The 13,123-nt window shown below is 37.7% G+C and overlaps 1 non-coding gene and 1 pseudogene across 1 annotated transcript; one reads left to right on the top strand and one right to left on the bottom strand.

The window, feature by feature from the left end:
- Positions 1 to 7,176: 7,176 nt before the first annotated feature.
- Positions 7,177 to 9,386, top strand: LOC122080068 (annotated as a pseudogene).
- Positions 9,387 to 11,253: 1,867 nt separating this feature from the next.
- TRNAL-UAG lies at positions 11,254 to 11,333 on the bottom strand. Its single transcript has one exon. It is a non-coding gene; the product is annotated as a tRNA-Leu (tRNA).
- Between the last annotated feature and the right edge of the window lie 1,790 nt (positions 11,334 to 13,123).

The following is a 13,123-nucleotide window of genomic DNA, read 5'->3' as shown; positions in this document are numbered from 1 at the left end:
TTTTTTTTTTTTTTTAGAAAGGACAAGGCTTTAAGTATTTGTGTCATGGTTCTAAGTATTGGAATCGGATTGATCATATCGTTCATATCGGCTAAGATGATAATTGAAGATCCAAATAAGTTATCAGTATCATTTTAGGGGTAAAACCATAAAGAAAAAATATATATATATTTTTATGAAAAGTACGGGTAAAAGTGACATTGGTATCGACAGATATTGATACTGATAACTAAATCCTTGATTGGCATCGGTAAGTCTTCAATCTTGATACTATATCGATTTAATGGTACAAACCAAGGATAGAAAAAAAAAAAAGGTCAAAATTTCTATCTTTTAAGGGAAAGCAAGGATATTTTTGTCTGATACAAGCAATCCGATATCAATTCTAATATCATATTGATTTTAGGGATAATCAATGCCCATTCCTATATCATGCACTAAAACCATGCTTACAGAATGGAAGTTCTACTCAATCCTCAACCAAACTTATGTTTGAGCATTTTTCCTTGATTTTTTGGCTATTTAAAAGTAATTTCTCCTTCTTTCTTTCAGTAATTTTTTTTTTTGCTAACAATGGATCACGGGAGCTCATACTGACCCCACAATAGTATGACCCAGGTCATACAGGAGTTGAATGAAAACCTTTCAATGAAAGGGGTTGAATGAGAACCATTCAACTTTCGTTAAAAGCAGTGAAGAACACTAAACATCCCGTGTGAATGACCCAAGATGTGCCTAGTGACAATCGAATATAGGATGTTTGAGTTTATGGCTTGTACCAAGTTCATTGCTCACCAACTACGCTACCTTTTGGGTTTAAATTCTTTATTTCTTTCAGTCTTTGCCATAACATGCTATTTTATTTGAATGACTCGAAACCTTAGTACAATGAACGGAATACCCTGTGACCCCATTCAGCCTTGACTAATATTAACAAATGGATCCAGGATTTATTTCTGCTCCATCCCTCTGACCATATGGTTTCCACTTCCATTCCTAATTCAACCATACATTATTGTTACTAATGGAAGTTTCTTAGATGATAATTACAAGGTGTATTGGGTGATTGTGATTTTCCTACAAGGTTCCTGTATATGTGTCTCCTTTAATTCTGCTTTCACAGGGGTGCATAAGAATCCAAGATCATAAAAATTTCCAAGGGAGCACACCAAACGCGACGATTAGGAATCACCAACGTCATAGTTTCAAAACCTATTTCTTTAAGAACAAGGATGTTGGCCATGGGAGTTATTTATTTATTTATTTTTAGATTTAAAACACTAATTTTACTTTTTCTTGCATTTAAAACACTTATCTCAAGTTTTTGTATCTTTTAATATGATAAAAAATGATAATTTACACGGAAAATTTTCTTAATTTAATTTTTTTATATTGTATTTTTAAGTTAAAATTAAAATAAATAGTGAAAATTCCAATTTTATAGATAAATTTTCTTTCTACCATTGCAAGAAAACAATAGAGCCTAGTGAAAACCTTCATTGAAATGACAATATCGTTGGAATCTTCATCTCTCGCTTGGGTAAAATAATAAGGAAAAACCTCTTATGTAGGTGAGGCCAACACCTCTCTCTCTCTCTCTCTATTTTGATCGCCTACCTTACCCCATTAGTTTAGAGAATAGGTATTGATTTTGTCAAAGATCGATTAATACATGTTTATTTTTTTTTTAAGTCAATCTAATCATAGGCCAATACAACCCGATAGCAAATCAATATTAATATCGATACGATGATATCAATACCTATAATTTAAATATACTCCCTAGTTTTAGGTTTTTCTTTTCTTTTCATTTTCGAAAACCTCATAATTTTAGGGTTTTTTTTTTTTTGGTAAACCATAATTTTAGGTTGAGTTGCCAGAGTTTCCCATCTACTACTAATGTTGATTAATTTGATATCCAATGATATATTTAATGTTCCAAGAAAAATGTGACAAAAAACAGAGAAATAAATGATCAACCCAAGGGGGCATTTAAGGCAAAAGACACTTTTGTCACAGAGCTTTACCCCGCGTGAAGCATGGAATACTTCATCCTACCCCGAGAATATGCTGTTCGTGCTTTGTAATTTAGTGACAAACCGTACAATTTAATATATCCTATTTCCCAATAAATCCTTCTTTCACCCTCAATGAAAAATGATTGATTTTCAGAAAAAAAAAGAAAAAGAAAAAGAAAAAGAAAAAGTGAAGTGATGCCCCGGTCCTCCCAGCCACTAGATCACTAATTGAGCACCCAATTAATTAAAGAGGATATTTTTCATGGTGCATAGAGGCCAACCGATGAGAAGTTTCTTACGAGATGGAATAATGTTCAACAAAAATAACCTCTTTAAGGAAAAAACAAATATGATGTTCCCCTTAATCCTTAGGAAAGGTGGACTAAGTTTAAAATCATTTTTTCTTTTCAATAAAAAAAGTCTTAATGTCTTTGCGAGAAGTCCACTAATCTCTAACTTGGTCTTCAAAATTGTCTTAACCCGTTTCCACCTTGTCCCACTCTCGGTTTGGTCCTTCTACTTGACTAAGTAGTATTGCTACAAATCTCCACAAAGCTATTGTATGCATGCACTTATTGGGTACGTGGCCTCTCGATGCCAATCTCACACTTGATCTCAAATTTTGGTACACCTGTGAGTATGGAGATTACCTAATCGTTGAGAAGCCCCTCTTTGCAACTCTCATGACCCATCATAACCCCTCTCTCTTCCTACCTTGGAAAAGTTACGTCTCCCACCTATTGCCGCTCTACTACAACAACATTTGAAAAAGAAGAGAGAGAAAGAGGAGGGGTCAAGAAAGAGCAGGCCGACCGGTTGATCATTACAAATGCCAATGTTCCTTCTCGCTTGGAGCTTCCTAGCCAGAGAGAGGAGAGGAAAGGGACAAGGAAAGAGGGTGAAGGAGGAAGCAACGTCAGGATGACGGGGAGGGGATGGGTGGGGTTGGGTTGGGTTGGGTTAGGTGTGGCGGGGCTGTGGATTGGATAAGGTGGAGATAAGGGTGGGAATGCATTGCTGGAAAGAGGAGGGAGTGGGACAGAGGTGAGGGGTAAAATTGAGATTATAAAAGACAAAAAATCTTAAATATAACATTGGCAAAACGTGAGGTACCTCAAACATCATGTTATGAAACGTGAAATACTCTAAATGATCAGATTCTAAGCATTGAGGCCCTTAAGTGTCATTTATTTATTTATTTATTAATTACAAGTGAGGGCAAATATCAAAATCCATATTGGGGGAGACCGGTATTTAAAACCATGGTGGTGATGAAGGGTTCTTTGCATCTACCTTTGAATACTTCTGGCTTTCTTAGAAATGGGTTGAGATATCAGTGCCCTTCTAATGATTTATTTGTCAATTAAGAAGGGCTGTGAGGTAACAATCAGAAAAAAGAAGATATAGAGATTCCAAGTCCAGATGAATATTTCTATGTATTGGGAATTTGTCACAATATAGTAGATTATTAAGACATACCCGGCACCAAAGGCTCTCGTATATACAAGATTGAAGATGAAAACTACATAGCTTTATCTCAAGAATGTCAAGAATAGACTATTGAATATTATGTCGGAACACCTTAATTAAAAAAAAAAAAAAAAAAGCTATTGAATATTACGATCATATTAATTAGGAACGCCTTTGTACATGTTAAAGAGATGACCTAGGTCCTGGCCATTCTTTAAATTGAGTTCCTTGTAAGTTGTTTACTAACAAATGGACATAGAACAAGCACATGGAGAATAGATTCCTCTTGTTCATTACACAAAAGACAAAATATGTGGGGTGATTACTTCCTATAACTTAGGTGAAGATTGACACCAAAGAATAGGTTGTCAATGATGGAGAAGAGAGACTTTTGATTGCTCCTATGATAACTTGTGGAACATAAATCTTTTTTTCTTTTCCCTCAATTTTTAGGGATAGAGTTTTCCTTCGTTCCTGAATGATGAAACGATCAAATGTGATCCCCACCTCTCCCCATTCCTATTTTGCAATATCAATGGACCATGGTGAATGAATTCTTATAAGAATTTGACCTAATTTGTAATTATTTTTGAAAAATAATCCGAAGCATCACTCCTTCACGGTGATTAAAACATGCACAAGTAATGGGTAGTTGTCACAAAAAAGAGAACATGAATTAGAGACAGTGAATGAGATTAGAAAACTAGAACCATACATGTACTGAAGTTTGAGAAGGCAATGAGTCCTACGAGCAATTCTCTATGGTCTTTTGCAGTCTCCCTCACGGATCTCTTCCACAACTTTTTGAGTAACTGTATCTCACGTAATGTGATTGCAAAGACCATAGAGAGACTACTTATAGTAATCCACCTAACCCTAACTACTCCCATAATAGTTTTGTTGAGCCTATCCCTCAAAGTGAACCAAACCATTATAAACACATATGGATCACCCATATTAGTGTGGCCCAAAACCCAACAATTATATCCAAACTTTATGTGACGATATCCTTTTCTTCCTTACTTCAGAAAACTAGTTTGGTCCTACGAACCACAGTTGCCCTGAGAGTAAGAACAAAAATAAGAACCAAAACCGCTGTAGAAAAATGGTGTATTAAATTATTGAGAGAGCACAATTATCTGTGGTTGTTGAACTTTCAAGAGATCTTTGAACAACGAACTCTTAGGAATCCTATAACAAACTATGTTAGCAAAATAGACGGGCTGAGTCGCGTCATTTGACACTCTTCTTAAGAGTGTAGACGCCCCCAATGGTGCAACCGAATAAGTGATGAAACAGCCCAATGGCACCCCTAGTAGTTGTGCACTCAATTGCTAGACCCCTTCGAGTACTCCAACGTTGTGCTCAAACTAAAGATGAAAAATTCAAAATACACTAAAGTATAGACACTCAAAATAAGAGTAAAACAATATCTTAGTCCTTAGAACACACCATAACTTGAGTGAACTTTGTAGTTGGTTATTGGTGTGTACAAAGCTTAGAGATCCCCTCTATTTATGGAGGAAAAAAGACTTCTAGGAAAAAAATGAAGAGATAAAATCTCTCATTCAAGTCTCTCACAAGAAGAGAAAGAGATAAAGTCCATCATTCAAGTCTTTCACGAGAAGAGGAAGAGATAAGGTCTCTCAAAATCAAGAGACAAAGACTCTCATACAGTGAAGTAAAAGGGTCCCAAAGATGTAAAGATAAAGTCTTAAAAATGAAGAGACCATATTAATTATTATTTGTAAATACAAGAGATATTATGAGAATACATAGAGATAAAACATATGAGAGGTCATACAAGAAGATAGAAAAATGGTCAAATATGAAAAGACACAAGAAACTAAAACGTAATTTGAATCTTATAATAATTTAAATTAAATTACCATTTAAATTCCAACAACTGCTCTATTGCAAAGGTTGACATTCTTCATCATGGTGGTGGGCCTGAGTGGACCAATAATATTTTTTAATTTATTATTATTATTATAGGAAGAGAACCCTATCTGCTTACGGGAGGAATGCACCAGCTTCTTTCTCCCTATTATTATGATCCATTTCTTCTTTTTCCGGAGAGTTATGGTAAATTTATTATGGGCTCGGTGGTGGGCCTGATGAGACGACCCCACCAATCACGAGAAAATTAATGGGAGGTTTTCATATAATAGAGGTTGATTTGATATATCATTCAATTCTCCACTAAAATGTCACCATCACTCTCCGATGCATAATTTAATTTAAATTTATTTAATTCAGTGGTGTATGAAAGTAGGAGGTATAATAATAATAATAATAACTGAAAAAGTCAGGTGTTAGATATACAATATTTTGATGCTAGGGTTTGGCCTCTTCTATTTACCATACTTTACCATACTGGGGTGGACTATATATGTTCGGGAAAAAATTGTCTGTGGAGACGATCTGTGGTGGAGACCCATGGAGAGCTCTTAAACTGTTGACACATGGCATGAGTTGATCCAACGATGATCAATAAAGAGAGGATTTGAGTCTCATTTTTTACAAATTTTGGGTCAAACCGTTTGCTCCCTTTGAAACCCTCTTCTCTCTTCTTGGTCACAGTTTCAACCAGACTTTGCCAGTCCAACAAATGAAACCACCCTTGTGGCTTCATCAGCTAGCCAAGCCTACAGTCCACAGCCCACAGCCCACAGCCCATAGCCCACAATCAGCTTAGTGGGTTTTGGACCTTTTGGTACAGATGTTGCTTGGGCAAAAGATAAAAGCCCCCACCCAGCAGTCCTTTCAAAGAATTTATAAGGGAGAGGGTTTTTCTGTAGGGTGAATGTGTTTGGACGAATCTGCACATCACATCAATGGTGAAGAGAATAATAAATCATTGAATGATCAGTGTAGGAGTGAATGGAAAAGTTCTTTAGCCAAACTATCATGATGTCTTTTTCCATTAAACAATCCATTTATTAAGAGAGGGTTCTTAGAACGACAAAAATGAGCACACCAGTGAGATGCAATAGAATGGTTTTGTATATAAGACGACTAGGCAACAAGGTTATTTTATTTGAAGAAGATAGATATGGAGAGAATGTAGTGTACCCTTCCTTGGCGGCTTAGAGAAACCTTTTACTTTGCCGTCATTCATAGAAAATTATCATGGATTAAGTAGTCAACGGTTGCACAGGGATAGAGAATGAAGACGGTTACATAAGGATAGAGAAGGGTTGATGTGTGTAGGAAACCCTCCTCTAAAATCCATGATGAAGGTGAGTGAAGATTAGGGATACTGAAAGACTTGGGTAAAATATGATTTGGTCATATGTTTTAGTTAAAAAGGTAAAATTATCATTTCAAGCTGTTACTTAACAAAGACTGAACGTAAAAAAATATGAGCATAATTTGAAATTCTGCAAAGGTGTCCCTGTAATAATGGCATTCGCCAGGGGGTGAGCTTTCTTTACTTATAAATTTTTCTTTTAAGATTTGTTACTTGTGTAAAGACAAAGAGATAGCTTTCACCAAGATTAACATAACAAAGGCACCTCCAGACCTCCACTCTCTTCTTATTGGAGTAAGCCAGTAAATAATATGGAGATTACTAATTGTGTTCTCTACCACAAATTTCTTGTTTTTTGATCAAGTGTCTCCCACAAATTGTCCTTTCTGTATTCTCTCCTCGTGATCCTCGTCTTCATCTTCTTAACTACCCTTCTCTCTCTCTCTCTCCAAAAGGAAAAGTAGTCTGTGGTCTGGTTGAATTGATGAAGCTAAAAATGGAGATGAAAGGGAAAGAACAGAAAGCCCAAGTCATGGTCTTCCCTTTCCCAGTCCAAGGCCATATAAACCCAATGCTACAATTCTCCAAACGCTTGTCCTCCAAAGGCCTCAAATAACTCTTGCCATCACCCACTTCCTTCTTAACCACTCTACCTTCCAATCCCAAACCAATGCCACTGTCACAATAGAATCCATCTCTGATGGCTTCGACAAAGGCGGCATGGCCGAAGCAACAAGCGTCGAAGCCTACAACGAGCGGTTTAAAGCTGTGGGGTCAGAGACACTATCTGAACTCATCAAGAAACAGAAGAACTCTGTTAAGTGCCTTGTCTATCACTCCACTCTGCCTTGGGCTCTTGATGTAGCCAAACAGCTTGGCATAGCTGGAGCTCCATTCTTCACTCAGTCTTGAACTGTAAGTGCTATCTATTACTATGTGAAACAGGGCCTTCTGAGTCTTCCTGTGCAAGGACCCACTTTGTCCATTGAAGAACTTCCCCTGCTTCATATAAATGATCTGCCATCCTTTGTATCTGATTTGGAATCCTACCCATCACTCCTGCCCAACAAGTTGATCCAATTCTCTAACATTGAAGAAGCAGATTTCGTCCTCTTCAACACATTTGACAAATTAGAGGACCAGGTGGGTCTCTTTTCATTCTTTATTGGATTCTTTAGCTTTTGATTTGGTTTGTAACTGATCTTTCTTAATTCTAACACATTTAACAAGTTAGAAGACAAAGTGGATACTTGGATTTGCGTTGAATTTTTATTTGGGTACTTTGGTTCCTAAAAATTTAGAAACTGATCTCTTCAGCTTCCCCACCCTCTTTTTATTGGTGAAGTATTTAGTTCTTGGGTTTGGTACAGAACTCTGTTACAGAGAGCAAAGTGGGTTTCTGGGTCTCTGTTTTAGTTCTCTATCTCTTGAATTTGGTAATTTTTTCCTCTCATTAGCTTTGGGATTTTCAAAACTTAGTTCTTGAATTTCTCAACTGAGAAGTTAAATAGGGCAAACGGGTCTGTATGTCTTTGTTAGTTCTTTATTGGGGATCTTGAATTTGGTGATTGATGCTATTATATTTCAATCAGGTATTGAATTGGATGGTGAAGCAATGGCCAATCAAGACAGTAGGACCAACTGTGCCGTCGATGTACTCAGACAAGAGGATTGAAGGAGACAGATTATGGTCTCAATCTATTTAAATCAAGCGAAGACTCCATCATGAATTGGCTGAACAACAGAGGAATTGGGTCTGTTATCTATGTGGCCTTTGGGAGCATAGCTAAGCTCAAAAAAGAGCAAATGCGGGAATTGGCATTTGGGCTGAAGGGAAGCAATTACCATTTCTTGAGGGTAGTGAGGGAATCAGTGGAACTCCCAAATGGGTTTGCAGAGGAGATAACAGAGAAGGGGTTGGTTGTTCCATGGTGCCCTCAATTGGAAGTGCTAGCTCATGGTGCTGTGGGTTGCTTCATGACACACTGTGGGTGGAACTCGATTATGGAGTCATTAAGCTTGGGAGTGCCCTTGGTGGCAGTGCCACAATGGATTGACCAAACCACTAATGCCAAGCTAGCTGCTGATGTTTGGGAAGTAGGAGTGAGAGCTGGAGTGGATGACAAGGGGATTACTAGGAGGGAAGAGATAGAGAGATGCATAACGGAATTTATGGAGGGAGACAGACAAATAGAGATTAGGAGGAATGCTATGAGATGGAAGGAACTGGCTATCGAGGCAGTAGATGAAGATGGAAGCTCAGATAAGTACCTTAAAGAGTTTGTTGATAGACTTTTGTGCAATTAGTGGCTTTGGGGGTTCATCCATGAAAATGGATCAGCTGCTTGTACGATCACCCGGTCATATGAGTCAACATCCAATATCTGTCCTTTTTGTTTTCAAATATACCTATTTTTATCCTTGTAATGAAAAAAGGAAGGACAGGTGTTAGATGCTGATTCGTACGACCAGGTGATTGTACGTGCATCAGATCATATCTTTTCATCCATGATGTATTTGTCCACTTTGGGCATTTGCCTTGTATGTTTTCCCCATATCTTGTGACTGTTAGAATATTTCTATGTGGGATTGTATTAATTGGGGTTTTTGTAATTTAATAAGATCAGGCTAATTATTTAGTCTAATAGACATAAGAGTTTTAATTAGTTTAATATGGGCTGAATACTGTGAGCTTTAGTTAACCATTGGACTTGTGATGAGTGAGTCCATTGGGAAACTTTATAAATAAAGAGCTAGGTCTCTCCTCTAACCCTAATCTTATTCACAATGTGTATTATGGAGAGAAAGAGAGAGAGAGAGAGAGAGAGAGAGAGAGAGAGAGAGAGAGAGAGATAGAGTTTGTTGTGGCTTCCTCCCTTGTACGTTCAAGTTCCTCATCTAACCAGTGATCATAGGGGAATAGAGGAGAAGTACCCTGTTACGTGTATCAGAAGGTTTTCTGTTGCGTTTTGCTTTACTATAGATCCCAAACAAGGTACGCTTTTATTATTTATAGTTTCTGTCCCTTATGCTTGGTGTTCTTCATCTATCTATGGTGATCTATGGGTCTAAGAATTATATCTTGTGTCAGGTTTAATCCTACAGTGACTACTTAAGAAGTTATTTAGGGTTCACAAGAAAATAAAAAATGGTTATTTTGGGGGTTGGGGTCTAAGATCTTGGCCGTCCACTAGCTTCAAGGGTTTACAAATTGGGAATCAAATATAGGACAAGTGATCCATGATTCCTATTCGGATTATTCTGGAATCAATAGGAGTCAACCATGTAGAAACTGAAATCTATTCACGATGTAGAAAGCAAAACAAAGTACAAAGAAAAACAATCAAACAACCACACTACAATGATATACATGGTTGGACAAAGTGTTTACATTCTCGGTTAAATGAGAGCTATCTTCACTAGTAATGGAGAAAAGGGTTGTAAGTTCTCTTCCTCATGCCTCTATGTGTTTGCAAAGAATTTCCAATAACCCAGACCTCCCATTACAAATAATCTAAAGGGAAGACAGAGATACAATTTCTAATATTACCTCATGTAAATCTTAAAAATATTAAAAATAATCCCATAGGTCTTCAATGGTCCTTTGGAGGTAGCCCACAATCCAATCCATAGAATATAATACACGGGCCTCAATAATCTACACCCTAGCTTAAATTCTATAAAGCTTCCATGAAAATAGTATGTACATGTCTCATTTATGTATGTCCATAAAGGTATGCAACTACACCCTAGCTGTAAAGGGATGCAACTGTCACCTTCAATAATGAGGAACATTAATCAGATCCAAACCTTGTACTTCTTTATAATAATTATTTGATGAAAATATTTACAAGATTTTCTGTTGTATAGATTTTTTTAAAGTGAATGCTTTTTTTTGACACAAGCTTCCTGATTATATGAAGTCTCATATCAATGTTTGTTCGCTTTGCATGAAACACTCACTCTTTGCAAGATGAATTGCAGTCCAATCATAGTACAACACCGTACCTTGTTGCTTTATACCAAACTCATGAACCGAATCGATCAACCAAATCCCCTCCTTGGCAACATCTATTGCCTTATATACTTTGCTTCTGTTGTGGACAAGGTAATTGCAGTTGAAGCATTGCCTTCAATGAAATAGGTTCACCTACTAATGTGGATACATACCCCATAGTAGACATTCATCTGTCTGATCACTAGAATAGTTAACATCAACATCTTCGGCCAGTTTTCTTGTGATTGGTGGGGTCTCATCAAATCTTCCACTGATTTTCTTGTGATTGGTGGGATGTACAGCATCAAATCTTCCACTGATTTTCTTGTGATTGGTGGGGTCTCATCATCCATTCCTCATATCATACACATGGAACCCACCTCTGAGGTAGTCATCGATTCCTCTTATCATACACGTGGAACCCACCTGTGCTTCATCCTCATCATACATCTTACGGGAAAAAAAGAAAAAAAAATGGAAAAAATAGGATTAAAAAAAATTGTTTTCATTAATTTTGACAGCTGTGGGATTTGAACCCACGCCCTTTCGGACCAGAGCCTAAATCTGGCGCCTTAGACCACTCGGCCAAACTGTCAATGAATAAGTTATTATGTTACTATAGTAAACTCTCTTTTAGTCCATACAAAATAGTATCCATTTAAAGGTATTTGCATCCGGTCAAAGTGTATTTAGATGCAAATTGGAATTATTCCTGAAAAATAATTATCCGATTCAATAATCAATTTGGCCCCGTTTGTTTAGAGGGATGGGATTTTAAGGGGTGGGATAGTTGTACGAACTATTCCACCCCCTTGGATTTGAAGTCGTTTGGTTATTTGGGGAGGGATTTTGCATCGACAATATCAAAATTTGAGCTTTCCTTGTCGGCTTACCTGGCTCTCAATTTCTCCCACCCCAACCCCTTGCAAAGTCCTACCAAATCGGCAGGACTTTGCAAGGAAATTTCGTTGAGGATCAATCCCAATCCCTCTATGCAAAGTCTGCTGGTGATTACGAGCTTCCATTGTCCTTGCAACTCATCTAAGAAAAAAAAAAAACCGTGGTTCCCTACAACTCATCTAAAAAAAAAACGTGTGGGTTCCCTGCAACTCATCTTAAGAAAGAAAGAAAAAAAAAAAAACCATGGAATTTCTGTCCATAAGAACCCAGGAAGTTTCCTGGGAGAGTCCCTGAGTCCCTGCAACTCATCTTTAAAAAAAAAATAATGAAATTTATGGCCATGAGAAGATGGGAGAGCATGGCAAAGAGGATGAGAAAGGGGTTTCAGAAATTGAGAAAGGAAGAAGAAATTAGGAAGAGGATGAGAAAGGGGTTTCAGAAATTGAGAAGGGAAGAAGAAATTGGGAAGAGGATGAGAAAGGGGTTCAGAAATTGAGAAGGGAAGAAGAAATTAGGAGTTGTTGAAAGGAGTTTCAGAATTAGGGAGAGAAAGGGGTTTAAGAAATTGAGAAGGGCTCTGTAAAAATCATTGATTGTAGAAGGATTTGAATGGGATTCAGCTGCTCAAGAAGGTGGGAGAGGAGAATAAGGAAGAAGAAGAGATGAAAGGCAGTGATCGGAGAGGGAAGAAAAATAGAAAAGCTCGATCATGCAATCGGAGCCCATCAATTGTGGAAGAACAAGGAAGAAGACAACCTGCAACGCTCGCCCCAACCCTCTTTCTTCAACTCGTCATCTGCACACCTGCACCATGCCTTTTGCTTTGGCCACCCCCTCTTTCTCTCCTACTTTTTCTCCTCATTTTTCCTCCTTATAGGCAACCAAACAACATTGGGGTGGAAGAGTTTTAACTTTCCCCTAACTTCACTTTTCTGTTCCTTACCCCAGCAACGTGTGGGTCCCATCCTGACCAATATCCCACCCCAATAACCCCTCTAAACAAACGGGGCCTTAATGATTTTGAGGGTTTTTGAAATTTAGACATGATCTAGTGAATGAGGAAAAGAGCTAAAACAACTTAGAAATATGGATTACGAATAAATTGTATTCATTAGGGGGAGGAGAAAGGTATGGATTACATAAGTCAAAGAGTAAGAATTCGATTCACATCCGTATCCATTAAGGGGTATCTGAATCCAGTCAGGGAATATCCGGATTCGATCACATCCAATCAGAATTCAATCCGTATTCAATCCATTTACATCCCTACTCCTTGGTTGAGTGGCCCCCCACGGGTGTGCAAGGACAACAATTAGGGGTAGGTATTTGTATGTCACAAGGGTGGGAACGATATTTCGCCCCCCATCTATGTTTGGGTGCAGGGGCTACACGACCAGGTAGCATTCTTTTTCCCAATTGATAATCCTTTTATGGGATAAAGAACAAAACCTGATCATGTTTCCTCCACACTAGCATCTAGGACGA

This window comes from Macadamia integrifolia, chromosome 5 (assembly GCF_013358625.1).
Source record: "Macadamia integrifolia cultivar HAES 741 chromosome 5, SCU_Mint_v3, whole genome shotgun sequence".
In the NCBI taxonomy this organism is placed as follows: Eukaryota; Viridiplantae; Streptophyta; class Magnoliopsida; order Proteales; family Proteaceae; genus Macadamia; species Macadamia integrifolia.
Note: the sequence above shows the minus strand (reverse complement) of the source record. Positions and strands in the feature narration are given on the sequence as shown.